This window comes from Camelus bactrianus, chromosome 12, assembly GCF_048773025.1.
Source record: "Camelus bactrianus isolate YW-2024 breed Bactrian camel chromosome 12, ASM4877302v1, whole genome shotgun sequence".
Classification (NCBI taxonomy): domain Eukaryota; kingdom Metazoa; phylum Chordata; class Mammalia; order Artiodactyla; family Camelidae; genus Camelus; species Camelus bactrianus.
The window spans coordinates 28,683,587-28,708,502 of NC_133550.1; the positions used below are offsets into that span (position 1 = coordinate 28,683,587).

Consider the following 24,916-nt stretch of genomic DNA (forward strand, 5'->3'; position numbering starts at 1 on the left):
GCTGAAAGTGAGGGAGGCACTGCAGATTCCAAAGGCAGACTGCCAGACAAAGCACAGAAGCTGCAGGAAGCATACATTGTGAGAGAAAAGTGAACACAGTTCCCCTGGGACAGGTGTGCGTTAATGTAACCATGGTTTTTAATCTCCTCAGATACTCTCACTGTAACTATACATGCCTTGTATAGTATCTTCAAAAGAAATGTGATAATAGCTAACAGCTGGACTCTTTCTAGTACTTTCTTATCAATTCCTTCTAGTTTGCAGCTTTCCAGAACAAAGACTGTCCCTGGTGCTTAAGCCCAGAAGCTTGATTTATAAACTTAGTGTAATGAACCCTGTCAAAATTTTATTACCTGTTGGTTTGTACCATAATATATGTATGGAGCAGCTATTAGACACAAGGATGACTTACTGTAATGCACCCAGACTCTCCATTTATTAGTTTTCTCTTAATTGGAAATTGTAATGTCTTCTTTGTGTTTATTTAGATAGCTGCCATTTACCTGGTTCCATTTGGAGCTGCAATTCACAAAGTCAGGTGGAATCCATACCTTTCATCCTCCTTGGGTGATGAACAGAAAACAATACTGTTCACAACTAGTCTAACACCTGTGTGTTCTCTCTCATAAAAGCCAATCCCAAGTTAAATCTTGGACTCTGTGTAATCATTACAGTCCTTCTGGACCCAAAAATGCCAAGGTATTTGCTCCACAAGACAGCCTGGAACCAAGGTGTAATCAAGCCTTTCACTGGTCCCACTGGACTGGGCTGTGAGTCATCTTCCTTTCTTACCCAACTGGCACAGATAAATAGCAACTGAACAGCATTTTGTCCCCTGAAGAGTATAATTTCCTGAAATTACCATAAGGTACTGGTTGTTGTAGTCACTTGCAGCTTTTATAAGGCCAGACACTTCTCAGGAAGGCCAAACTAATCTCAGGAAGCAACCCACATGTGGAGAAAGCCCATTGCAGAGTTCCATACCTCTCAGGGAGATGGACTGTGCAGGATCATCCTCACCATCACCTGCCTGGGAAACTTGAGCTGAGGGGACCTGAACGGCATTGCGGCTCCAAGCAGTGACACCACCTTTTGTTCTGTTTCATTTCATTGCCTGAATCCTTCTGTCACCTGCCTCTTCCCTAGGGGCTGAGCTAACAGGAGATTGTCACACCTATCAGCAAGTCCATCTGGTTCACTGAAATTTCTCTCACAAATAGTAGCTACTCAGAGGATGGGTAGGGTGGCACAAAGTGGTCTAATTTCTGTAAATCCTCACCCCCCCAACTTTGTGAAAAATATCACTAGCTTACCCTTCACGGGAGCAACAACCTGTAAGGTAACGCATCCTTTCAGAGCATTTAGATATGGCCTAAATTGGGCCCGATAGTTAATTCGGCTTGTTCCTGGTATTTTATTCAGGTTAAATTTGTAATGCTTCAGTCTTCCACTGACAGTAACTTTCTTTCTTAATCTTCATAACCTAGAGGGAGTGCAGATTGTCTAGATTTATACAAAAGGTAATAATGTATTCACCATATCAAAAGAGAGCAGGGAAATCTTTTTTTCCCCTTTTGCAGATTCCTGCTGAATATTTTAAGAGTCAGTGGGAGTTGTGGGACTTACTCATTTTTTATCGTTGGGTCAGATGGGCGAGACTCTTCTCCCCCAGTCTGTGGCTAGAACAGGGTTTCCCCAACTATGTGCTGTAGTAGTAGAGCACACATGCTCTGGTGCCACCTGCCTGGGTTTGAATCCTGGCTCTACCACACTAGCTGTGTGACTTTAGGCAAGCTTCTCAATCTCCACATGCCTCAGTTTCCTTATTTGCAGCATTGAGATAATACTAGTGCCTACTGATGAGATGGTAGTGAGGATTCATTTAGTTAGTATAGGAGAAGTATTTAAATAGTGACTGGCAGATCATAAATGGTAGATATTATCACAAATATATTCCACAGAACACTAGTTTCAAGAGATGTTCCTGAGGAAAAAGAGTCTGTGGTCAAATAAGACTGGAAATGCTTCACACTAACATAAGTCATCAAACCTATAAACTATCAGTTATGTACCATTAAGAAAGAAAAAGCAATGCCAGTTAAACTAGGACATGATGCTCTTCCACGGGTTTAGCAGTTCTGAGTTTTGTTGCATTGGTCTCTGTTATGTGGTAGGCAATCCTTTCACACCTACCTCAGTAACAAAATACAGCCTCATCCACTGGGCATCTTCCTATCTTAATTTCTACCAAGCACTCGGTTATTATTTTGCAAAAAAAAATATGGAATTGCTGTTAACCCTGCAATGATGAATTTTTGCTGCTGTAACATCATACATACACCCCCACTGCTTTGTTTCCATACCTTTTGACATATATAGTAACTTTTGATTATAGTGCCATATCATGCTGTGATATTTACAAAGATCTTTAAAGAGCAATTAAACATCACATATGTTGTTCTAAGACTGTTCCCAACTCAACCAACATGACGACAACAGGAACGGCTGTGACCAAGTTCACCTGTGCCCATGCGATGACCACCACTGCACAACTGCTACTCCACTAACAGCCACTGGAAGATGCATTCTACCTTCAGAGGTGACAAAATGTGGAAGGAAAGTGCTGCTGAGAGTGGGTGAAATATTTGTCCCCCTTTAGGAAATTCCCAGTGCACATTAGCATATTAAAGGTGAGAGGATGCCATGCAGTGAAGAGACCACCTTCCCTGATTGAAGCCACTATTATTGGGCCACACAGACTTCTTTACAAGCTGCACCTATCAGCACGTTGGGATGTGCTGAAATAGAACCTGACAAATCTGAGCATTACAGAGTAATTGGAAGGGATTTTCCCAGCCACTCTAGTATCAAGTAGCAGCTGACACTGATGGGGTTCAAGACACACTACCCCAAAATAGGGCACTTTGGAATATTGAATATTTTCAGCTGAGGGAGTCTGAGAAAACAGCAGAAACAAGAAGGTCACCCTGATCTTCTCCCTCCACAGCCTTCTCCCAGGAAAAGTCATAAAACCCTCATGTGAGAGATACCTTCTGTATATCCGGAGGAAAGGAGCATCCTTGTCTCCAAAGACAAATGGACCCTTAAAGGATCCTAACACACACCTTCCTAAGTTTTCCCGAGGTTGCTATACATGCTTCATAATCCCTAACCTATCATATTTCTACATTGACCACTCTTTATCAAATCCAGCATAAAAATACAGGTCTAACTGTTCAGATCTTCATTTTCTTATGAAGGATCCCATATAACATAAAACTTACATTCAGTAAATGTGTATTTTTTTTAATATATTAGTTTGTCTTTGTCAGTTTAATTTTCAGAGCCAGCCAGGGACTCTAAGAGGGTCAAGGAAAAGTAGCCCCTAGAGAGCTCCTAGAAACCAGTGATGAGTCAGTATGTTCATACTCTTAAGGAAAACACTTGCCTTCATCCCAGGCCAGGGTTTCCACCATGATGAGGCTAACTCCTTAGAACTGGTCAAATTTCAGTTTAATAACAAACATCATTGAGCCCTCAATTTGTATCAGGCCCTGAGCTACAAAATGATTAGGGAAACTCTGTTTCATCATCTGTAAAAATGAAATAATAACAACACATAACAATAGTGTTATCGTACAGTTAAGGGATATATGTAAAGCACTTAATACAGTGCCTGTTTTGGAATGTTGCTAGGTTCATTCCAATGAGGGAGATAGAAGGGAAATGTAGGAAATGCTGAGGGACCCAGGGCCTCTGTGAGCCATGAGGGCCACTGCCACTCACTTGTCCCTTATTCTAAAAGGGCAGCTTATTATAGAGGCCACCAAGCAAATGGCTTACTGTCCTCTGGTTTAGTTTAACTTTAGATTCAATTCTAGTTTCTTTGTACCTGCAAAAACGTAAGAACTAAATGAGGCTTCAGCAGCCTGGTTTCTGGTCACCTGCCCCCTGCAAATGCTAGGGTACAGCAGAGCAGCGCAATTACTTGTTCTGCCTTCAGCTTGGCACTTGAGATGAGAGCCAGCAGTCAGGAGGAGATCACTTGGCAGGGAGAGAGTGAAGGTGCATCTGGGCACAGGAGGTAAGCCAGACACTGAAGTCAACTCAAGGCTTTCACTCGCAGCCCCAGAATGGCACGCTAAGGCAGGATGGCACCTCAACTCCTTCAACAACCCCATGGCACCAACAACCCCACCAACTCTCTGAGCTGGGGCCATCCAGAACTTCATGAGCTATCCTGGGCCACTTTTACTGGAGCCTGAACTTGAGTCAGAACAGGGCCAGGTACAGAGATTTTAAAGACAGGGAAACTTGTCCTCAGGGCATCCACTTCACAGCCAAGCTCCCAGTTCCTCCTTCCTGTCAGAGAGGCTTAGCCAGCCAGCACTAGTTTTGCAGTGCTTTTCACATACTCACAGCCACTCTGTGCAAGATGTCAGAGGCTTAGATGCTAGCATCCTGCTGGGAAAAGAGAAAGTGAAGTGAAAGAGAATGTTTTAAAGGGGATTATATGGAGGATGGGAAAACTACTAAATCAGCTAACTTTTTTTTTCCCGTTTTTCATCTTAAGTGACTCAAAAGGAGGGGAGGGAAAAAGGTGGACAATTTATCACTGAAAAAACGACTACTGGCAGAAAGTTGCAAGAAAGGTGGTTCTGAGTGTTCTTTTCAAAGCAGGATACTGTTTTCTGTTACTGTAGGATCAGGTCTTGCTGTATTAGTTTGATAACTGAAAGCTACTTGGTAACATGGAAAAACATTTAAAATATTCGCCAGGGAATTCCTATGCTTCATTGCTCCAGATGAAGTATTATAATAAGGATACCTTCATGTGCCACATCTCTCTCAAAAACAAAGAATATCAGATTTTTGAAAATCTAATTGAACTTACAAAATGTTAATAGAGACAGCCTGGTATAACATCCATCTGATACCCTGTAGGCAGATAACTAATATTATTGATTTGATTTCACTCATCTTCAAGAATTGCAGTTAAAGCTGTCTCTTTATGGTGATTTCTTAATAACTGAGGCAAAACACCACACAGACATTGAAATTTCAGTAATTGGCCAAAATAACAAAGTTGATAACTTTAAGTTGGCTTGGCTTCTCCATGCAGACTTGAATAGGGATAAGGAACAACTTGTTGAAGCAACAAAGATTATTCCCACCTACAAGGGGGAAAGGAAGACCAAGGGAGAAGAGAACAAAGGAACAGACAAACGTGCTGCCCAGAATCATGCCTGTGGAAATGACTGGGGGATAATCAAGAAATGAAAGATGTAGGTGGAGGGATAGGGATGCACTCAGGGAAAAGTTTTGTAGGGAAGGCATTTGTAAACCAGTGAAAGAACTTAAAGATGGTAAGAAGAGGGAGTTCATCTTATTTTTATGGCAGTCTCTGCAACTGCCTGGAGGATGGAGAGAGGCCCCGGAGAAAAAGATAGCATAGATCATTGGTTTCCATGGTGATGACTAACAGTGTCACCATCAGAGCATTATGACTTCAGAATAGGAATGAGGATACAATAATAGCATACACTAACATACCTCTTTAATCCCTCCCCAAGCTCTTAGTATTTATTCATTAATTCTCACAACGCCTGTGAAGTAGAGAGTATTATCCCTTTTATTTCCAGAGATTAGAAAGCCAAGACAGGAGCAGTCTAAATGGACACAATGCTTGAAAAGTACTATTGCTGCTCATCTTTCACCCTACAGTATAAACTTGTGAAATAATCAATATGAAAGACTGTTTCATTGGTTTGTGACAAGTAATATGAGTATTCTGAGCTAATCATTTTTGGAAACTGTACTTGCATTGTCTGGAGGAAATACCATGTCTAACAACTATACGTGCATTTCTCCTTTGCTTATGAAACAAGGAAAGCCAAAATTTTAACCTATTCGATAAGTCTGCATTGCCTTCTAAACTTTTTTCATCAAAGATTACAAGTCCATCTTCCCCACAGGATACTTTTATCGCAATGGACATTCTTTTAGGCTTTTTATAGTTTTTCTGGGCTTTGTTTCACTTTAGTCTTCTATTCTGTCTCACTATCTCCCTCTTCATTCATCTGTCCCATAACTCCCTTCAAACACACCTTGAAAACAGGCATAAGACTTGTGACCATATCACCAGGACACTCATAGAACTAGTTAACATAGAGAGGAGGTTGGTATAGAAATTGAGAAGGCTCTGGAGTCAGACAAACTGGGTTCTAATTCTACCTCTGCCACCTACCAGCAGGGTAGCCTCAGACCAACTACTATTCTAACCTTAAAATAATATTATACTAGTATATACTTCTCAGGGGTCTTATGAGAATAAAAGTGGAGCGTGTATATGGCACACTTAGCAGTTATTCTTGAGGCTGTGGAAACCCAGGAGTCACTCCCTCGGCATCTCTCCTTCCACTTTCTCATATCCTATTTCACAGTCCCCACCTCAGCTCTCAGGCCTTTTGACACTTGCCTCCTTGTGGGGGTTTCTCTCTATTCACATCATGAGAACAAAGAGAATGCTCAGGAGAGTTATGTTCATGCTCAGGACCTCAGGAAGTGGCTGAGGGACTAGATTTAGAGACCAAAGTTTTCTTGCTGTGTGTCCCCCTCACAGATTGTATGATCTTGGGCAAGCTACTTCCTCAGACCTTCACTTTCCTCTTCTGCAAAGTGGCATCACAATGCTTCACAGGTAATCATATGGATCTTGTGAAGATTAAGTGTCATTATGGATATGAACATTGCCACGTGCAGGAGCACAGCACACAGCAGATGTGCAATCAAGTGTGAACTGAATGTGACTGTGAATCCCCGACCATTCTCACTTTCCTCGGAGTTTAACAGTAATTGAGTAAATTCTGGTATATCCTATGATGCGGGTACTAAAATCATGTAGCAGACAATTATTTATTGACATGAGAAAATGCTCATGATCTATCACTAAATGAGAAGTATTTTATGTCATTTTTGTTTTTGTTTTTTGAAAACTATGCACGTACACACACAAAAATAAGGAAAAGGGGGCTATAAGGATTCTTGCCAAAATGTTAACAATGATTATTTCCAGGTGATGGTGGTGTGGTGTGTGTGTCTGTGTTTGTATGTGATTTTCTGTTTTCTAAACATTCTGCATTAGGAACGAATCCTTTTCCTTTTAGGGAGAAAAAGTAAAAATGAAATTTAAAAAGGAAATTTTGGCAAGTTTTTAGAAGTATTATATGGTGATTCTAAGGGACATAAAGCATGACCACGGAAGAAAAGCAGTAAACGCAGCAGGGAATGTGGAGTGAGCCGGCAGCAGCCAAGGCAGTGTGGAAGGGAGAGGGAAGAAAAGAGGTCAGAGAGAGGACACGCAGTAAGTTGAGGCTAAGACTCAAAAAGAGCCTTATCATCTTCTAAGCATTTGTTGCTTGGACTGCCAGAAAGCCTGTGGGGATACAAGATTGTGTCCCCAGCCAGGCAGGCCACCTGCTGAAGTTCAAATTTCACCAGGGAATTGGGGGTCAGTGGGCTTCTGAGCCCAGTCAGCTTTGAACTGCCTGTGTTTTCTGCCTCAAGTCCAGAGAAAAGGTGATGTACTCGCCTGCTTACATAAAACCTAAAGGATGACCCAGATGGCCTCTGTGTGATTTACAAGGGTTTGGTTTACTTTCTTCCAATAAGCAATAAACCAAAAGCTATCGCCACTAGGTGGCATGCCCCAAATACTATTTCACTTTGAAACTGGCAGAAAAGTTGGTGTGTCAGGGAACCACAGACACCCTATAAGTCAAGAGCATTGTTAGAGGCAACAAAATAAAGACCATTTAAGGTTTTCAGTTTCTCCCTGTTAAAAACAAATAAAAATTATCACTACCACCACAACAAACAATCCTCTCCAGAATAATAAATAAAAAATATTTCTCATGGACACATCTGAGGGTCTCCTTGGAAGACTTCCCTGCTCCGACACTCCCTCATCCCTGTCAGTGACTATAACCAACAACCCCATCCTCTACCAACCAAAATAAATAAATGCCCCACAATACTCAAAAAGTGGAAACAGGTCTCTGGTTTCATCATAGACTGATGTCTAACCATAGCTGTAAGATTAGCATTCCTTGAAGGAGTTCAAGAAAGGTCCCCATGTAAGATCTGTTATAGTTGAGGAAGGACAAGAATATACTCCTTTTGGCCTAACAAGCTTCTCTTTCTGAAAATCAGTGCTACTGTCAGGACCTCTATATTTAGCCAGTGCTATCAGTCATTCACACCTTGCCATGGATTAGTTTTCTCTGCTCTCTGTTCTTCTAAAAGTTACATGCTGTTGGTTATTCTATAAGAACAGGATTTTTGTCAGAAAGCTAAAAAGTAGGATAATTTTGCAGCACATGAAAGGAACACTCAGGACAGGGTGGGACCTTGAACTTGAGGGCTCTACATGTAGCTGCGGAGGCTCACTGAAGTGTTGGCATTTTTGAATGAGAAGAGGAGAGACTAGATGGAGAAATAATTAAAGGGAAGTGCTGAAAGAAAGGGAAGTGGCAAGACACAGTTTGCATAATTTGCAGATTTGCCTAGGACTGTCTGGATTATAAAGCCCCGGAGATGAAATGTGAAGAAATATAAGCAGTTTTGGTATTTTCCAATTATAAAACTCCAACAGGAAATTTCCCCCCTCCAAATTCCCTGTCATGTAAATAAATATATGAGTTGTGACAATAAATGTAAGGACAGATTTTTTAAAAAAAAAAACAAACACACGTGTATATACACATAAATGGGTACTACTCATTTCAAAGTAGGAAATTTAGGAAGCTGATCACTCATTTTAAAGATGCAAACTGTTTTGGGAGTTCCTCTTTTTTAATACATTTTAGCAACTGACACATATCTTTTGAAAAGCCACAGTTCTAATGAAACATCATTCGTTCTGAAGATGGATTTCATTTGTTGATAGAACCAAACATCATTTGAAGCTAAATCTGGCATATAGGAAGGTTGATCAATGAGAATGCTCCCTTTCTGGTCAAAAATGAGCTGTGATTTTGAAGTATTGATTAGAGGTATGTGTTCTGATATCAAGATGGACCCCAATTCCCATTTCACTATTTTATTAGCTTTGTGAATACAAGCAAGTTATGAAACTATTCTGTGCCTCTGTTTCCTCATCTATAAAATGCAGATGTTAATAGTACCTACCGGATAATGTTGCCATGTGATTTAATGAGACAATATATGTAAACTATTTCCATGGTGCTGGTACATACCATTTACTAAATGAATAGTAATTTTTGGTTGTAGTGGCAATAGCAATATTAGATACAGCAGCAGCCACAGTAATATGTGGTTTATGAACTCAGAGCAATTAAAAAAGTACACAGTCTCCCAAAGTAGCAACTTTCGATAACCACACTAATTTGCATGTGTTTCTAATTTTTTTTCATCTTTTTTTGCTTATTAGCCAATTCTTATTTAAACTCAGGTGGCACATTCTTCCCAAAGAGCTCCTTCAGTCAGTGGGGAATATTCAAACAGGCAGTTTCTGCATCAGTGGTTTTAAATTATTGTACCAATACATTAGAATTAAGATGCTCTATTCTGTAGACATATCAAATTGTATGTCTTTTGTTAATTCACAGTAAAGATGTACCAAGCTAATGCAAATCATTTTAAAAACTGCTAAAATAGATCTAGTCAGTCATTGATTAAAATAGATCTAGTCAGTTATAGGTGAAAATAGATCTAGTCAGTCAATCAACGGATTATTATTGACCATGAATCTTGGACTGTATGGGCTGGCCTCTGTGCTAGCCCTCAGAGGTATAGAGTTGACTCAGATAGACATAGCAGACCTGCAGGAAGTTCTTGGATTCTTAAACTGCTTCTAGCTGACGGACACACACACACACACACACACACACACACACACACACACGGCATCATTTCTGAAAGAACACTCAAGACACTAGCAATAGTAGTTGCTTCTGGGGAGCAGCCATTTTATATCATTTTGTATTGACTAACCATGTGCTTGCATTCATTACCTTTTCAAAAAGTAAATAGAAACCAATAATTAAAACTTTTAAGCCACGAGATTTAGTAGCTCATATCTATGACTCTGATCCATCTATTCTAACTGTGTGAGATCTTTGCACTTCCCTCTTAATGCAGAAGGAAAATTAAATCGTTCACTGCAATATAGTAGTGCTATTGATCCCCAGCCCATTAATTACTCTAATTTCCCTTGTAAGCACACAATAACAGCTGTGCAATCAGTCAATCCATGTGCTACAGTAACAGCCTGATGAAATGCTTTGCTAAATGACTTTAGTCATGGCCGGGTGCTCAGGATCTCCCCGTGTGGGTGGGTAACCATTCCATAGCAGCCAGCAGGATTTGCAGCCCACACAGCAGAGCCGTCCAGCATCCTCCTCATCCATCAGCAGCATGTCTCCCAGAGGCACTAAGCAATGACCTTCTTCCATAAATGCAGAGGCTCATTTTCTTCTTTGAAGCTCATTGCTATGTGCTTGACTCCAGAGAGCAGGATGTCCTTCAGCTTTAACCTTGCCAAGAATCTGTCAATCAATCTGTCTGCAAACATATATTAGTCATCTCCCACATTTAAGGCACTGTGATGGATGCTTTTAGGGATGCCAAGAAATGTAAGATGTGGTTTCTAACCTATAGGAGTTTATTGTCTAGTTCAAGAGATAGAACATATAACAATTCAAAAGGTAGAATCACAAATGGTAGTGTATTTAAAGTGACTAAGAGGTGAAGGGTGAAAGGGAGCTAACATTTATCACGTGGCTGTACATTGTGTTAGGTGTTTCTCATACGCTTTTCACTTAATCATCCTGCCAGCCCTGCTTTTAACTCCATTTTACAGGCTTAGAGATGAAGAAAGTTGCCTAATACACAGATAGATAATGGCAGCACCCACATTAAAACTTTAGTAAATCTGATTTCAAACCTTCTGACTCCAAAACTTTGCTCTTCTCAGTGTGTATAATACCTCCCTATAGAAAATAAACACTCTAAGAATTCACTGGATTGAGTTATCACTTTGATGGTAGCATAAGACATCGTGAATAGGGTGTGAAATTTGAGGAAGGCTGTAAAGGAGTTAAAAGTCAAGGATGGGTAGAATGTTGTAAGGAGGGAAGAAAGGTATATTTCCATCTGAAGGTAGGGCCAGTACTGTGGTGTAGATATGGAAAAGCCAGAGCTGGTGAGAAGAACACTGGTAGCGCACCCAACCCTGTCACCTGCTCTTCTCAGCACAGGTATACAGCATGGTCCCGAGAGTGTGTAGGTGCTTCTCGGACCAGCCGTTAATGAATAAGTGAGCACTTTTGGGGAAGCGGTCCCCCTGGGCATGCACTTGGAATGGCATGGGCCCAAGCATCACAAAACCTTGTATGTCTCCTTAGGGATTCTTGGTGTCTGTCAGGGAGCCATCATACAAGACCAGCAATATTACTGGACTGTAAGAATGAATATGTTAAAAGAAACAGGTATTTTGGAGTAGAATCCAATATTGACATTATTTTAAAAAAATATAAGGCATTAACACAATGCCTTGCTTGTAGTGGGAGGTACCACAAGCTTTGGGCTCTGGGCAGCTGGGAATAATTGGTTATTCTCCTCTGCCTTTCGGGGTCTCAGGGTAATTTGAGAAGGGCTAGTACAGACAGGACACGGATGTGGCATAGCACGTGAAATTATGGAGGCAAAAGATGAAGGAGAAGGGATCCGTAATGCTCCTCCAGGTTCTCCATGTTCCAGTCTCTCTTGTCATCCGTGCTCTCATGTTGTTTTTATTTCTTGTACTGACTAGTAAATCTCTCATTAGGAACACTCCATGTGTTGCTTTGTCCTGATAGGTCATCTTTGATTTTGTTCTTTGTCTCGCATCCCACATCTGATCCACTGGCAAATCCTGTTGACTCTGCCTTGGAGATGTACCCAGAATCCAACAGTGCCACCACCTCCACTGCCAACGCCTTGACCTAAAGCTCATCTTCACTCCCCTGCATTGTTGCAGTAGCTTCCTCACTGGTCTCCCCGCTTCTGCCCTTGCCCACTGGAGTCTACTCTCAACAGCAGCTGGAGGGATCACATTTTAACCTACATCAGATCATGAGACTACTCTGCCCAAAATCCCCGGTGACATCTTGTCCCACTCAGAGTAAAAGCCCCAAGCCCTCCAGATGGCCTACAAGTCTCTCACAATCCTTTCTGACCACCTCCTGCATTCTCCCTGTCCTCACCATTCCCCAGCCACACTTGCCTCTTTCCTGTCTGAACAAGCCAGGCACCTTCTTCCTCATAATTCTTGAACCTTCGCTTCCTTCTACCTAGGATACCCTTCCTCCAGACATCCACCTGGCATTACCCCACCTGCCTCAGATCTCAGCTCATGTCACTTTTTTTTTGAGGCCTGTCCTAGCCTTACAAAGCCCCAACATGCCCTGCTAGCAACCTGTGACATACCATGTATTATACTTGTTCATTGTCTACCTTCCTCCACCAAAAGGTCAGTTCCACAAGGCAAGGTTTTTTGTCATCTCATTTACTCCTAGCACCCTGAACAGGGCCTGATACATAGTTGGCAGGCAACAAGCTGAATAATAGCTGAATGAATGAATCTGGTAGTCTTTGGCTCAAAATGTTTTTGTTTGTTTGTTTTCATAAAGCATGGATGAAAGTTAAACTACCTGCCAAGCGGCAAAGAGAAATTGCATTTAAAATTTAAAACAAGTTGCGGAATTTGTGTAGTATAATCTCATTTCAAAGTTATGTACTTGGGTATATATTGTGGAAAGCTGTATGTTAGCAGTTTGATAAACATACTATACATAGGCCATATAACATACTCTTATATAAATTATGTTTGTAATTGCAGGGACAAATCTCTGGAAAATACACATCTAACTATTGGAGAGTAGAAGTGAAGTTTGAGGGAATGAGGAAAGACCAGCTTTTCTTTATACACTTCTCCATTAGTTGAATGGTTTATAAGACATTTATTATTTTATAATTTAAAAAGAGAAACATCTAAAGAAACTGAGTTCCAGTTACTTCTTTTGAAAACTTTACATTTTCATTTTTAACTTCTCACAGAACAGTTCCCTTTGGACTTGATGTGTGTGCTCACTTACATGGTTGTTCTGTCTCAGGAATTCTTTCTTGGCTACTATAGAAAGTATTTCAAGTGTTAGTGCCATCCAGAAAGCAAAGGACTGTGATGCTTTCTTTTTTTCCTTTGGGTTGCATTTTTTAAAAGATTTCCTGTTCTTATTGGCATGGTTATGAAATGAGAGGTATTATATACTGGATTGCCACAATCCCCATTTTTGACCTATCTTTGTGTCCCACACATTCACAAGATTCCTCTCACCTCAGTATCTGCAGTTTCCACACTGAGAACATAACAGCGTGGTGCAATTGTCCTGTGCAATGATGCCGGCCAACCGAAAGATGCCGAGCCCGACTGTCGTTTTACAACACAGAGGGTCTTTCCGCTTCAGCTGGAGAGATGCCCAGAAAGGCTGAGCGGAGGATTCCTAAGATCTCTACACAGAGACCAGTTATAACTGAAATGGCTCCACCCCATCAGCCAGGGTCATAATATGTGGGGCAGTCTGCTTGCATCCCTTTGTTGGTTGTTTAGTTGGGCAATTTGGGCGGTTGTTCACAGGGCAACACGGGCTCCACCACCCATCACATCTGGGCTCTCACTGCCAGGCTTATGAGAGTTACTTCTGCCTCTCAGTGGCCACGCCCTTTCCCAGGCTGGGCCCACAGGAAGTCAGGCCGAGAGGAGAGGAGGCGTTGCGAGTTGTGGGAACCACACAATCTCCCAAACTGCTGACCAAGATCTACTCCACCCCTCACCAGAGAAACTGGCCTGGGGCCAGCTTTTCTCCTCCTCCCCAGCTCTCTTGCCCTGAATGGCTGACCTGGGTGATGTTTACATTCATTTTTTTCATACTTAAGAAGGTTTGGGTATAGGGATCAACTTGCTCACCACTCAGACTGCACACAAGAAGCCTTACATTGAGACACGTTTAACCTCTGAGTCAAGTCTTGCAAATGGGAAGAAAATAGATAGCATTATATATTTTTTTCTTTTTTCTTTTCTTACGGTAACAGTGGTTGCCAAATACTTGGTTTCAGTTGACTGCGGTTGGAGGGAACAGCCATGGTACAGCCTTTCCGAAACATAATTTGACAGCATGTATCAAAAGCCTTAAAGATGTTTATATCCACCAGTAATTCCACTTCAGGGAATTTAACCTAAGGGAACACAAGATGTTCATACACGGATGTTCCTTTGAAGGTTACATCTGTAGGGATGGAATACTGTAAATAATATTTTAGAAGGTTTTTTAAGGGCATGAGGAAAAGCTCTTGATAAATGAAAAAGCCCTATATTTATGTAAAAAATATACATATTCAATGAGAAATATGCATATGTACATACATGTACTATATGTATGAAAGTGTGTGTGTAAAGTGAGTGGAAGCACTTCCTTTCTCTTAAACTACCCTCTATCCTTGGTACCCACCACTGCACCCTCTCCTAGACTTCTTACTGGTGACTGGCTGGTCTCCTTTGCTGCATTCTTCTCCTCTTTCTGACAGATACATTTTGGAGGGCCTCAGGTCCCAGTCCTCAGACTTCCTCTCCATCTTCATTTAACTTCTCTAGACCAGTCCTAGCTCTTTTCCATCCTCTCTATGCTGATGATCCTCAGGTTAAAATCTTCAGTCCAATCCTCTTCCCCGGAGCTTTCACCATATATCCAACTGCCAGCACGAAATCTTTACCGGGGTGTGAAATTTTCTTTCAGACTTCTCATATCCAAAATTGAACTCTTGATTTCCACCACTGTGCCTCCCCCCAACACACCCGTTTCTCTCCCATTGTTCTCCACCCCTGTAATTGGATCATCTTTTCACCAGAAATGGGACTAGAAATCTGGACATCATCCTTTTCATGCCTTCCTTCCTTACATCCAGTCCATCAGCAAGTCCCTTTGCCTCTATGCTCAATCCAACAACCTTTTACCATCTCCACACCAGCATCTCTTCCCTAGACTTCTATAAGAGCCTCCCAATGGGTCTCTCTGCATCGACACTGTCTGCCTACAATCCACTCTCCACACAGCAAGCAGTGATCATTTAAAAAAGAATAGTAAATGAAATCAAAGGCAAGAAATCCATAACCAAAATGTTGAAAGTTACCAAGGAATGATGAGATTATGGACTGTTTTTATTTTCTCTGTCTGCTTCTCTTTTATTTGTCAAGTGTTGCTTTGAAAAAACAAAATCATTTCAGGTTTCAGCCTGAAATGTTAGTAGTTTATCTCCCATGAGTCAGTTCTGGCAGACCAGCACTGAACAAGCTACAGAGCAGTAATGAATGCTCAACTTCCAAATGCAGTATAAGGAGCAATGGAGGAATGTCCTAAATCCAGGTAGCAAATACACAGCACTTGTGATGCCACTTCTCCCTGTGGCACACATATTCAGACATCACTAACTGATTGCTGCTGTTGGCAGCTGAGCTTAGGTGCAGACTCAGAATCCTTCTCAACACAAAATTGACACTTAAGAGGAAATATATGTCATCTGTAGTAAGCATTCTATCTGTAGACTGAGGTGTTAAATTATTCTCCTTCTTAAGTGAATATAATGCACTAAACATTTTCAAACTATTTTTACATCTGAAGTTTTATATATTTTCACAAAACCCCGTAAGTGAGGTAGGGTAGATATTTTTATTCCTTTTTTATATAGAACTGAGGGCCCTTGTGGTTAAAGTCACACAGCAGAGCTCTGGTCTCCTCATGCTTTTCCATGGTTCCCATAAACCTCTGCAGGCTACGAGAGAGGTCAGAACCATTCACCAGACACTGACCACAGCAGAGATCGAGGTGGGGGCCAGGGTTAGCACCAAACCTGAGCAAAGGCTTACTGCAGGTAGTGAGTAATTTGTTACTGTTAATAACTGTAAAAATAAATAGTGGAGAAACAGATGAAGTGAAGTTCACAAATTTCATAACAAAAGCCAGCATCCTCATTAGGGGCAGGGCCCCTAGAAGCCAAACATGTTTGTTGGTTACTATAGCAACCATGACTGGCTGGATATCCTTTTGACCTATTCCGAAGTAGCTTTTTATTCAGGGCTCCCAAGCCTGCAAAGAACAGATTGCTCAACTGGCTTTCGTACCTTTTCACACTTTCTTGTCACCTCCGTAGTCTACACAGGTTCAGTGACCAAGGAAAATAAAGCGTTCACATGACTACTATGAAGTGGAGTACAAATTCCCACTGCTTTTCCATCTGTTGGAAGTAAGCAGCTTATTTCATCAGCCACTAAGCCATTCTGATTGCCATCAGAGACAGTGTGACCTCTGTCCTTGCCAAGCCAATTAATGGAAGTTCCATGATAGAAAGTAAGTGGAGAAGACTCCTATTCCCAAAGGAATAGGCATGGCACTCTAAAATAGAAAAGACTATCAAAAAAGACTACTCTTTTTGCAGTGTGTAGGACCATGGCAACATTGGTGAGTGGAGAAGTATATCTCTTCAGTCTCCCTTCCCCACCACACACACCTCCCATTAACTGCTCCACCTGCCCCCCACCCTCCTAAGGCATCCCCCAAACCTCCACAACCACATACCCAGAGGCCAGATGCTTTATATTTTCCCCTCTTTATGCCTTTTCACTCTAGTTTTAGAATAAAAGGCTGTATCTTTTTGAGCAATATGTAAGTGAGGGGGACCATTCTCTGGTCAAGGACTTTCTTCTTCCTGATATCACAAGAATGACCCTGGTTGTAGATTTGTTCTGCATTTTTCAAGTACAAGGGTTGGATTGGGTGAGAGAAAATGTAGACCACTTGAGTTGTGCTGTCAGCCCCACCTCCTTTAAATCTTCCTTCACCCCTTCCACCTTCCTACCCTAAGACCACCAGCCCCTGGAATCCAAAGCTCTGTCTCAATTAAGGGCAAGAATGTCCTTACCCTGCCCAAGTCACTCCCCCCACTGCTGGCAAATATGCTAAGACCTTCCAGTGTACTGGGTGAGAGTGATTATGCAACAGTGTTTGATATTGTAGAAAGAATGTGGGCTGAAGTCAGAACGCCAGGATCAGAACATAGTACTGGCCCCTTCTGCTTGTTAATTATGTATATGGACTCTGTGTCTAATTTCCTCTGCATGATAATAATGGCTATAAAATGTGATGTACTCATGTGATATTCATATAGCACTATGGTGGAATATCATCAATGCCAATTATAGATGTTAAAGAAGTAAAGTGAGATGAGAAAAACAAAGTGTGGTTTAACTGAATAAAAGAAATAATACAGCAATAAATTGCTTACAGGGTGTGCCTAAGTGCCATGCAACCCAGTAACAATAGTTATCGTATTAAATATGTGCCAGACTAAGTTGTTGGCTGTAAATTTAACTCAATTACAGTAATCGGATTTATGTAGGGCCCTTTGCTCACAATAAAAAGAGAAAGAAAGAAAGAAAGAAAGAAAGAAAGAAAGAAAGAAAGAAAGAAAGAAAGAAAGAAAGAAAGAAGGAAGGAAGGAAGGAAGGAAGGAAGGAAGGAAGGAAGGAAGGAAGGAAGGAAGGAAGGAAGGAAAGAAAGAAAGAAAGAAAGAAAGAAAGAAAGAAAGAAAGAAAGAAAGAAAGAAAGAAAGAAAGAAAGAAAGAAAGAAACAGAGTTGGAGGGAGGGATGGAGGGAGGAAGGGGAAGGAAGAGAGAGAAAGAAAGAAAAGACCCCTCCATCTCCATCCCCACTGCTCCAGAAAGAGGGGAAATGGCATCTCTAATATGCCTCATGTTATAGTCTCCTGAGTCTGCTTGCTGCCCCATGTCCGCTCGCACCTTTTGTCTTAACTCTGTGCTACTCACAGCTTCCAGCTCCCCTGATCCCATGGATTCCTAGGTTTGGGCAAAGGGAAATAGGTCTTTCAGGGACGGCTTACAGAGTGGCTTCCCTGAGTGGAGCTGATAAGTGCAGAATCAGAATGGCGGGGCTTCTCTAGTAGGAAGGGCAAGGCAAATGGGATCCAGGCAAGTGGGTGGTGAGAGGGAAATGGTCAGTGACAGCAGAGCTGCCAGTGGAATAAGCCAAAGCTATGGTCATTTGCTGGGATTGTTGAAGGGAGAGCACCAAAGCCACAGGAGTCAGAGGCCAGAAGGAAGGTATCCCCCACAGAAGGCCACCAGATGACAAGGGCTGGGAGGCAGGGTGGGGGCCCACTCTCTGGAGCCCAGTCTTGTCTCCTGCTCTTACAGGACCTGACTCCTCACAGCAAGATGCAACTAGACCCCAAACAGGCCTGAGAAAAATAAACCAGGCTGGACAAAATTCCATTCCATCAGACCAAAGGGCCAAGTTCAAGGGAAAGCCATGATTCCACTTTCATGTTAAGACCACAAAATATAAAAGATGTTCCCCCAAGTTGGCAAGTCTGTGTCAGATTTAGTATCATCTTCAAAATGGCAGCTGTGGACCCTACTTCAGGAGGGAGATTTCTCCTTTGGGTCAACCACTAGAGAGACTAGATGTCAAAACATAAGGAAATATAATAATGGGGGGAGTATAGTTTTATGTTTATTGCCTGGTGATTATAGGATCCCAAAACAGCAGGCTCAGAAGGAGTCTGGTCCTCCACACCCAACAGGAGAATATGGGTTACAGGGTGAGGACAAATCTGTGCAAGAACTCACCATGTGAATTACCCCCATCCCACCCCTCCCTACCACACACAAATATTTTAGTTATACTCTGCCAATGCAGGGAGGCATATCCCAGTGTCGTGTCAAAGCAAAGCTTTCAGTGACTTTCCATTGCCCTTGGAGTGAATTCCAAACCCCTGACCAGAGCCTACAAGGTGTGGTATGATAGGGGCTTTGCCTGCCAGCCAGATGTCATCATTTGGTGTTACTGTCCCCCTTGTTCATGCTGACTTAGCCACTCTGGGCTGGGCTGTTCTCTGTCCCTTTTCCCTGCCTTGGAACCTCTGCATCTGTGGTTTCCTCTGCCTGGACCTCTGACACCACCTGCCATCACCAACAGCTCTTTCTCATCCTCAGGCCCCAGTTTCACACATACCTCCCAAGAAGGCCTTCCACTTGTGAAGGCCTCCAGCAAATACTTACTGAGAAACTGCAGTGGGCCAGGCTCAGCAGTGACCTGCAAAGCCCCTATCCTCCTGGAGCTTACATTCAAGTTGGGGGAGACAAATAGTCAACAAATAAACCAGGAAATGTTATACGTACTCTGTCAGGTATGGTAGGTGCTGTGGAGAAAAGAAAGTACAATTAGGGGTTAAGGGGGACAGAAGTGGGGGTAGGGATTATCCTAACTGCAGATCTTTTCTGATATTCTCTCTCTGGTCCTTTGTCTGCTTCCTTTATAATGCCCATCACACTGGGTAACTTTTTTTTTTTTTAATGGAGGTACTGGGGATTGAACCCATGACCTCATGCCTGCTAAGCACGTGCTCTACCACTGAGTTACTCCCCACTTCAACACTCGGTAGCTTTTAATGTATGAGTTTGCTTGCTGTTTTTAATCTCTCTTCTCCACTAGAATACAAACTCTGTGAAGGCAAGAACTACTGCTGCCTTATTTTCCATGTATCCCAGCACTTATGGTTGGTGTAGTAGGTGCTTGATAAATTTGTTATATAATTGGATAAAGGAAGCGAGGGAGGGAAGTAAAGAGTAGGAACTAGAGGGAAAAGTAAAGGAATCTGAGAGCCAGGAAAAGAACAAGGTGAGTGGAAGGTGGTCTCAGTGGACATTGCCCTCAGGTGGACATTAGCTTATTCATGAGTGTGTGTGTGTGTGTGTGTGTGTGTGTGTGTGTGTGTGTGTTGATGACAGGGTGGGGAATGAGGGTAGCTGTTGCCCAGGTCCATTTAAAGGGCTTGAAATAGAATAAACGGAGCAAACTTAAAGTGATGTCACTCCCCAAAGACGAGGAAATAGATGCTCAGAGTGACTGTACAGCCTAGTGGGGTGAGAACTGGGAAAGACTGACCTCGAAAAACGGAACTGAGACACTGCCCTTGGAAGACAGTGAGGAGAGGGGCAAATGTTGTCCTTGTGTCCTTGGTGCTGCCTTTGGGAAGTGCATATTCTTTGAAAGTTTTTAATGGTTGAAAAGGAAGTGACTTTGGTGAGGGTGAATGAAATGAATGCTCACATAAATTGTTGGTGGCAATATAAATTAAAAAATAACACTTTGCAAAGGCAATTAAGCAACATGTATTGAGAACTTTAAGTACTTAATGACCTTAATGTTTTACTTTGGATGTTTTTACGGAAATAATTCAAAATATGAAAAATGCTTTATATCCAAAAACAAGCAAAGATACTTATAGCAAAATTATTAGCAAATTGTAACAGACAAAACAATCTTGAATGTCCAATAATAGAAGATAAATTAATCGGAGTACATCTACCTGATGGAATAGTATACAGGTATTAAAAACGAAGTTTATGAAGAGTGGGTGAAGTTGAAAATACTTCATAAAATGTTAAGTTAAGAAAGTAGGATTACTGGTATACATAAAACAGATAAACAAATTTATACTGTATAGCACAGGGAAATATATTCAGTATCTTGTAGCTCATGGTGAAAAAGAATATGAAAATGAATATATGTATATTCATATATGACTGAAGAATTGTGCTGTACACCAGAAATTGACACAACATTGTAAATTGACTATAACTCAATAAAAAAAGGAAAAAAAAGTAAGATTAAAATCTTTATATGATATGGCCCCTAACATAAAATTTACATAATTATGGAAAATGGAAAACACAGTATAATTAAAGCAAAGGTTAAGGGGGGAAATTTCTAAGAGTGTAAACAATAATTCAATTTAAATTCACTTCAACAAATATTTATTGAGCTGTGTGACATGAACTAGGCCCTGGGCTGTGCACTAAGGATAAAGACATGCCCCCACAGAGAAGATACTGTGTGATGAGCCATATGTTGGGAGAAATTTTGTGGGGTTTTGAAGTGCCCAGGAGGACCTCCAAACTTGGATTTAGTAGGGAAGTCGGGGAGGGCAGTCAGGGAAGGCGTTTTAAGGGAAAGTGATATCTAAATTCTGAATTGGAGAGAGAAGAGGCAATGAAAACAGGCAAGGGAACAGAGGAAAAGGACTAAGGAAGGTTGAGAGAGTTTGAAGCAGAGTGAAAAGCTTGTGGAAAAGACCAGAAGCAGCAAGAGAAGGTGCAGCTTATTTAAAGAATTGAAGGAAATTCCATTTGGCACAAGTGTAACATGATAGGGCTTGGAGGATAGGAAGCTGAAGAGACAAGCAGAGCCAGTGCTGTTGAGTAGTTTGGACATTGAGAGCAACAGGAAGCCTTTGAAGTGTTTTAAGGTCTGTGTTTTAGAAAGATCTCTCCCTGGCCCTGTAACTAGATTGAAGGGGGGTGGGGGAGGGCAGGTTTAAAAGCTTTTTCCATAATCTAGAAGAAAGAGAAGGATGAATTTGTATTGTGGTAGGAGGATTATGGGTAATTTTTTCACTTTGTATTTTTCTGCCATTTCCAATTTTTACTTAATGAGCATGTGTTATTTTTATAATGGGAAAAATAAGATGTTTTAAAGAAGATGAACTTTATAGTATTCTGCCTGAAAGTCCCTCTGAGCCTTTGGGACTATCTGCTAAGCCCAGGGCCTGTGTCTGTTCAAGAATCCACACCCACATGCTGACCCATAATGCCCTGGGAACCACCCACAGTCTCTACACTGAGAGGGTGGAATTTTCCATAGTCAACAGACTCAAGGTAGATTTGGCAGGAGAAAGGAAAGAAAGGCTTCCATCTCATACATAAAACCCAAGCGTTCATTCATTCACAAATATTGAGTTCCTATGATGTGTGTCCAGCACTGTTTGAGGTACTGAGGATACAGAACTGAACAAAATGACAAAGTTCTGGTTGTACATTCTAGGAGCAAGACAGATGGCTTACTAATTGTGTTCCCCATTTGATGGAGGAAGAGCCCTGTGCCCCACTGCTACTTATTAACAAAAATGGTTTAGGAAATTTCGAGAAGTAATTGCAGGCCTGCTGATTCACATCCATGCCTGATATGGCACCTGGTCACAGAGACCTGTGCTGCCACAGTGTTTGGGACTGAATTGAATGACAGTGCTTTCAGTACCAATTTCACATGCATGTATGTATCTTTTACACATGTAACTCATTTCTCTGCACCTCACCAGCCTGTGGGTACAAAAGAGGTTACAATATCAATAAAATTCACATTTTATTAGTGTGTTCTCCTGACCATATAAGGAGGGACCTTGCCAGTCATTTCCCCCATGCATATATTTGGGAGCATCCAAGGGCATCTCATGGGTATTCACAAACAGGCTTTTTACATTCTTGCACCCCAGCCTCATCAGTCATGTCTGCTACACAAGCAAGACCTGGAGCTCTCACCCTCAGAGCCAAACTCCTTATAATCTTTTTCTTTCTCCTATAAAGATCTAAAAGACTGCTTTGCCTCCCTTCACCCTGTGGTGTAGTGACTTATATGGCCATTTCATCTTCCACAGATTAAGCTCTCCATGACAGGTGCCAGACGTCGTAACTCCAGCAGCACCACACAAATTCTATTCTGTAACAGACACTTAGGTAATTACTGAATCAAGTAGGTTCCCAGGGGACTATTTACAAAGGCCATTTTCCTTTGACCCCAATAGAGTGGGCCCCAAGTAGTAGAGAATTCTCATCCAGTCTATTATATTCCTTAGGGACAAGCCACAGAGGCTGGGATTCCTTGGCTCAGCTGGAGGGCTCCCCAGTCTTTCTGTGACTCCAGCAAAAGTGGAAAGAATTTCCTCCGAGTCCCTGCTGGCATGTATTATGGTATTGTCAGGATGTTTTCCAAAAAGGAGCAATGACCTACCCAGGGCTGATACCCATTCTGATTGATCAGGGCCTTATCCCTGGCCTTCCCCGCACATCGCCAGGGTCCAGTGTCCCTGAACTCCCTATGAATTCTCCATTGCCTTTACATACCCTCTTCCCTCCATCAGGCAGACCTGTATTCATCCTTTGAAATTCAGCTGAAGCATCACTTCCTGTGTGGAATCCCTCTGACTTCCCCTCATGGTAGAGTGAATATTCCTTCCTCTACCTTCCCTCCAGCACTCTGCATATGCTCTCATCCAGCACTTATTCTAGGCTGAAATTGCTTTTTGTTTCCATCTCCCCCACTTAAATGAGCTTACATTTCACTTATCTTAGCAGATCCAGCAAAGCACATTGCCTGGCAGGAGAAGTAGCCTCTCAGTAAATGTTTTTTGAATGAATTAGTGGACATAACCCTTGCAAATGTTTTCCAAAAAACAAAGCAAGGAAATCCCCTGAGCCCTCAAAATTAGAGTTCTTATTATTTTGTTATCTAAATCATGTCTTGCATTTTAAATTTAAAAATAATAATGGCTAAGATTTATTGAGAACTTGCAAGGTATATTATCATGTTAAAATCCAAAGCAACCATCTGAAGTAGAGATTATTATTATCTTGTTTTACAGCTGAAGAAATGGAAACTGAGAGAGATTAAGAAGTGTGTTCAGATTCACACAGCTGGTAAGTGGGAGTCTGTTTGGTTTGAGAGCCTGCTTTCTCAGCTACCACACTTTCCACACAGCCTTTCTAATATGAATTACAGAATAAGCATTTCCTATATCATTAAATTATATTTAATGTCTTTATTATATTAAGGACAAGTATCTACAGATGACTGTAGGATCTTGCTACTCAAAGTGTAGTGTGCTGACCTAGTGATTTGTTAGAAATGCACATCTCAGGTCGTACCCCAGACCTACTGGATCACAGTCTGCATTTTAACAAGATCCATACTGATGTGTATGCACATTAAAGATTGAGAAACACTGGTTTGGACCAGGAGTCAACAAACAACAGCCCATGGGCCAAACCCAGCCCATCCCCTGTTTTTCTACAGTCCATGAGCTAAGAATGGTTTTTACATTTCTAATGGTTTAAATTTTTTTCTAAGTAAGAATACTACTTTATGACATGTTAAAATTGTATGAAATTCACATTTCAATGTCCATAAATAAAGTTTAATTGAAACACATTTTCTGTTACTTACCGCCTATGGTGGTTTTTACGCTACAATGGCTGGTGGACTTGAGTAGTTACAACAGACTGTATGGCTCACAAAGATATTTGCTATCTGGTTCTTCACAGACAAAGTTTGCCAATTCCTTCCCAACTCTATCCCATATTCACTGCCACAGCTTATAATGGGAGTAGGAAAAAGGGCAGCCACCCCTTGGGAAGACTAAGGAGGAAAGAGTGTCCCTAGGGAGAGCCAGAGTTCAGCTGAGGCCAGGGGGCTGCAGGAATTGATGAAAGGGGATTATCATGGAGTAGACATCCAGAGGAAGAGGGAATGGGGCTGAGTGTGTGGTGTGGTAAGACAGAGGTGGTTAGGGAGAGGAAGCACAGAGCAATGAGAAGACCAGACCAGAGTATAGAACATAGATGATGGGGAAGGGGAGAACTCCTCAAAGGTTCATGGGAAGGCTGGCCAAAGCCAAGGATGAAAGGGAAGGTGGAGTTCTCAGTCTCAAATTTCCCCACTGAGCACAACTGCAGTTCTCTGGGGACTGCTGCAAGTTGAAGGGTCGAGTGGTGTCTCAGTTGTTGAAATTGGCAGGCTTTTCCTGAGGTTTTCTCTGAACTGTGAGGGTGAAAAGGTATTCTCCTCTTTAAGAAGAAATTATAAACCTGATGTTTACAGGGATGAAATTAATTAGCTTTCTGCACCTTTACCTTGAGATGGAATAAAGTAAGGAGCTTGTTACATACGCAGA

At 41.7% G+C, this 24,916-nt stretch overlaps 1 long non-coding RNA gene across 11 annotated transcripts in view; it reads left to right on the plus strand.

Moving 5' to 3' along the window:
* Positions 1 to 24,916, plus strand: part of LOC123612972 (uncharacterized) — a 193,944-nt gene that overhangs the window by 15,292 nt on the left and 153,736 nt on the right. For all 11 annotated transcript variants that reach the window (XR_012510665.1, XR_012510669.1, XR_012510668.1 and 8 more), the window contains exon 3: positions 23,609 to 23,663. This is a non-coding gene — a long non-coding RNA (uncharacterized LOC123612972). The remainder of the gene's footprint in view (positions 1 to 23,608; positions 23,664 to 24,916) is intronic.